Source organism: Teleopsis dalmanni, chromosome 2 (genome assembly GCF_002237135.1).
Source record: "Teleopsis dalmanni isolate 2A chromosome 2, ASM223713v2, whole genome shotgun sequence".
NCBI lineage: Eukaryota > Metazoa > Arthropoda > Insecta > Diptera > Diopsidae > Teleopsis > Teleopsis dalmanni.
In genome coordinates this window covers 175,655,386-175,660,884 of record NC_051847.1, presented here as the reverse complement: position 1 = coordinate 175,660,884, position 5,499 = coordinate 175,655,386, and positions in this window count along the sequence as shown.

The window sequence follows — 5,499 nt, the reverse complement described above, 5'->3', positions numbered from 1 at the left end:
GCGTTATGGTACTTGTATAAAAGTATAGTTTATATATGAAAAGTATTGCAGCTTTAGCAAAAGACAAAGTCAACTTTCTTATCATATTATTATGACAAACAGATATATTTGATCGATATCCGACAAAAAATAGTTTATAGGTATTAATATATATGTATATTGGATGCTACTTTATGCAATGAATACCAAAATACACCTGCATAAAATTTAGTATTTGTTTAAAGTGTATTTGTATAAAGAGTATTGTAGAGTCAACTTCTCATCGGGTTTTGATGATAAACAGATATGTCAAAAATGAGACTTTTGGTATTACTATATATGGACGTACATTGGATGTTACGCTATCAACGGTTAAGCAGATATATCTGAATAAAAATCTAATATATGTACGAAAGGTGTTAAAACTTTGACAAGTGTATGTTGTTTTTTGACGTATATCAAATTATTTAAGTAAAAAAATAATTGCTGATATTTTTTTTTGTATATTTCCATTTCAGTTTATGAAATAAAAATTTTTGGGGTCAAAAATCTGCATGTTTTTAAGCAAACAATTCCTTTAAGATAAATAGACGTTGAAGTTCTTTGACTACAAACAAGTACTTTTTTTATTTTTTACACTTTCAATCATTTTGCGGTTAGTTTTATATTTTAAGGATACGTCTGTGAGTGATATTTTCCATCAAACGTTCTTAAATTTTAAATTGCATTTTGTGGTTCTTGTTTAAATCATTTTCTAATATGACATTTTTTTTTATTTATTTATTTTTTTAAAGTATAAAATTAAATTCAATATAAAAAACTTGATTTATTAAAAATGGTTTATTAAAATTTGATTTAATTTCAATAAACTGTTAAAAGAAATATTTTCTTTAAAAATTTTTATTTGTTAAATAATTTTTATTGTGTGTGTATAAATTAATGAGAAATACATTATTTATACGAGAGAAAACCATTAAAATCTGTGCCCAATTCCAATCACCCAAGTACAAGGTATTAACTTAAGTACGGATGGAATTGCACGAAGTATTGAGTATGAAAATAAATTGAATGGAAAGAATACTGTGCATTGCATTAACAAGCCAATGCAAGTGCAATAACAAAAAGGACGAGAGATGCACATTTTTCCTAGAAGGCAATGCCATGCTTGCATATGATTCAATGGCGGCATGGCATGTGTTGCTTGGGGCAACCACAGATACGATAGGTTCTTTGAAGTCGATTGTCATATAAATAATATAAATTTAAATTGGTGAATTATGCACGAAGAGTTATGAATTTCTCAATAAGCCAATATGCAATAAACTCGAAGTGCAATAAAATCAAACTATAATAATACAATAATAATAACAATAAAAATAAAAACAGGAATAAATGTAGTAAGTTATTTTCCTTTAAAGTCTTCTGATGTTAAATTAATTTATATAGAAAATTATTTAAAGCAATAAAAATTTATTTTTAAGATGATTTTTACTTATATTTAAAATAATTTGATAAATTATCTTCACAAATATTGATTCAGTACATTCTCAACTCATGAATAAATGCTGCAGCACATCCTTATTCCCCAACATTTACATATTAAGCACACTTCTATGTTTTCCCCCCGAGCTGTGCGGCTATACGGCTATACGGCTATACGGCTGTATGGCTTCACGGCAGTAGGGCTATACGAATGTATTCGTATTCGTATTTGTAGCTGTAGCTGTAGTTGTTGTTTGTGTATTCAATCAACTTGACCATGAGACCCCAAAAAATATACATATGTGTAAAGTTCTGAACCTTTTTGGTTTAAACATTTCCTTTTGAATTCAAATTGGAATTCGGTTTTGCATAGGTTTGTGTTTGTAAAGTCCTTCGCTTGAGTACAGAATTTTTGGTACGTTTTTTCGTAGGAGTTTTTTTTTTGTGTACGACTCGAATAAATTGAAATAAACTTTCGTTTAAAATTCGATTTCTGACAGCTTTTTTAAATTCGGTTTTCTTTATAATTTTTTCTCTACTGTTCTGTCATTCAGTTTTTTTTGGGTTAGATACGTGCCTTGCCGTGTAGTTCATCCTAACTTGGCAGTTTTATTACGGAGGCATCTTGAGTGCTAAAGTTTATATCAAATTTTCTTCAAATTATTTTAAAGGATTTTTTTTTATTTCTTTTTATTTTCATAAGTTCAAAATTTATGTTTTTTGGTACGAGGATCTTGATTTGAAATTTTGCTTTTTTTTCCTTGAAAAGTTCAAAGATGATCTGATATGTTTATGAAATTTGATTCCTAGTATGTGAGTTGAATATAAGTAATTAGGTTGTTTGAAAAGAAGTAAGAAAAAAATAGGAATAATTGAATTGACTCAAATTATATTTTTGAAAAACATTGATTTGAAATTAATAGAAAGTTACATATTTATATATTAATATATAAATATCAATTAATTGATATAAGCAAATCATATTTTGGTAAGTAAAAAAATCACTCGTACGTATGTTAAATTTATTGTTGTTAACATTTAATAAATATATATGTATATATTTTTTTTTTTGTGCGGAAAGTAGGTTTAAAAATACCTAAGGCATCGTCACTACGCCCAGTTTGTACAGACTAAAAACCAATTCCCCTCGTGTGCCAGACCGTTTCTACCTTGCAACTTAATAGGGAATACTTCAGGGTAGAGCACCTGTGTTCTTCATCATATATCTTCATAATATAGATGGTAATAATATTGTACAATATAGAAGCAAGTAATATCCAACTTTACTTTATCGGAAATACTTCCGGATAGGGTCCCTGTGTTGGTTATCTATTAAAAAATTGTTTTTTCTTCATTAGTCTACGTCCAGGCCTCACTTAGGTTTATTTGTTTGTGTATACATTGTGACCGAAAGGTTTTCGGAAATTCTCATTTAAAATTCGCGCGCTGTATATTTTCGATATTTTAAGTTTATGTAGTTTGGCAGCACTGTCCTTAATTACTATGCCAAAAATGAGCGCGATCTGTCGGACAGTTCGTTTACGGCAGCTGTTGAAACCAGTTCACCTCAGTAGTGCGTTGCGAAAAAAACAATGGAAAAAAATATTGAACAAAGAGTTTGCATCAAATTTTGTTTTTCGAACGAAATTTCGTGTGCAGAATCGTTGCGAATGCTACAAAAGGCTTATGGGGAATCAGTTTTATCGAAAACTCAAGTTTATGAGTGGTACAAAGCCTTTCAGGACTGTCGTACGACCGTCGAAGACATGCCGCGTTCTGGACGACCTTCGACCTCTACCACCGACGAAAACATTGAAAAGGCAAAGGAAATCGTGTTCAAAAATCCTCATGTGAGTGTTAGAGAGATAGCACGAGAGCTAGGCATCGGTCGTGAGATGGCTCGTTTGATTTTGGTGGACAATTTGTGTATGCGACGTGTCAACGCCCGGCTTGTTCCGATTCACCTCAATTTGTTCAACATTATCAACGATTTTAAGGCCAAACATTCAATAAATACCATCGAACAGCCACCGTATTCACCTGATCTTGCACCGTGTGACTTTTTCCTGTTTCCCAACCTCAAATTACCACTCAGAGGAACGCGTTTTGAATCCATAGAAGCCGTAAAACAGAATTCGCAGAGGGAACTCAAAGCCATAGCGGAAAGCGCCTATAAAAAATGTTTTGATGATTGGAAGAAACGTTGGCATTTGTGTATCGCTTCTAATGGAGCATATTTTGAAGGAGATAAAATAAATATTGATGAAGGTTAAGAATTTTGCGTTTTATTTAAAATTTCCCGAAAACTTTTCGGTCACAATGTATAATATATACCAATGAAAAATTTTATTATGATTTCAATCATACGCTGCCTCAAGTTGTATGGCCAGCCAAATTTCAATACCTAAATGAACTAAATTTTTGTTGTTGTCTTTTCATTTCTATTCGAACCCTTCTAACGTTTCGTCATAAGATGCATCACTCACGGCAAGAAAAAATATTAATAAAAACGTAATTTATTTTCTATTCATTTGTTTCTTAACTTTGCTTTGAAGGGAAATCTATCACATTTTTAAAAAAATAAATTTGCCTTTTTATTAACTGCAATATATTGCATTAACATTTTACTGAAATGACACCAGTGACGCATAAGAGCCATAGAGAACAATGCAAATGATTTAACAATTACTTTAATGTGGTTACAAATGTTTGTGAGTTAAGGCAAACTTACCGTACAATTGCTGATTGATGTATCTGTAAGATGCAAGCTCAATTTAGTGATTAACTAAACCGAAACCAGCAATCTAAGAACTGCAACACCCAAAGACGACATTGAGTGGTAGTAGAGATAACGACTTTGTTACAAAATTCGAATGCAAATGCACAAATGCATCTTACGCCTACAATCAATGTGATTATCATCATTATGTTATCAGCATAAGTTTCCTTCGTGTCCTCGGTGTTGTATATTGAAAAGCATATAGTTTACTAGGCTTTCCAATTGTAGAATTGTGGTAGTAGTAAAGTAGTAATGTGCCATTTCTGTTAGCAGTTGCCAGTGGCTTATTTTGACTACTTCAACTGTATGGAAGTAGAGTGGTAGAGTGTAGTAGAGTAGACGACTATTGTATGCAATTAATTTGTCAATTTGCATAAAGTCCATTGTGCGAGACAATTGCATGCTCAAGTACTAATTGATGACATAAGGATGTTTAAGTACTTACAGCACATTATGCAAATAGCAAAGTACTCTCAGCACTACAATACTGGATAATGGGCTAATGACATATACGAGCAAACACGAGGAGTAACAAGAGTAGCCAGACTAAGCACACACAAGTGTGACAAATATAATCACTTCAATCGAAAAGAGTTTATTACTCACAAATTAATAAAACTAATAAAGTTATATTGTCAGTCTTGGAATAAATTCTGGAATTTATTAAGTAATTGCAACAAAAATATACTCAAGCGACATATGTGTGTACTTAAACTACTTATTTAAATGCATTTAAATTTAATTAATACAATTTATACGACAGAATTTGTAAATTAAATAATTTATGCAGTAAATATTTTGCATACATAATTTAATTTGAAATTTAATTAAAAATGTTGCTTCATTAATCTCTTGAAAATAAAAAAAAAAATAAAATAAAATATAAAACTTACACGTTTTTATAAATTAATTTTTTTTAATGTTTGCAGAGTGACGTTTCTGCCTAAAAAACCTGGGTATGCGGCATATGTAAGTGGCATAATTAATTGTATCTGCTTGCCACAACTAATTACAATAATAATAACCACACAAACGAAATAAAATTAGCACAGCTTTTCCTCATTCTATCTCATGTCCATTTAATTAAAAAGTCGTTGGCGCCAACGGCTACTCCGTTAGTAGGTCACCAGTTGATAAATACTTGTCAGGAGCAGCAATGCATCCAAAAAAGTATTAAGGACATATACAATAAAGTGCGTGATATAAAAGTTTTCATAACTATCTTTGCAGTAAAATTATATTTATTCTATTTTTTGAAT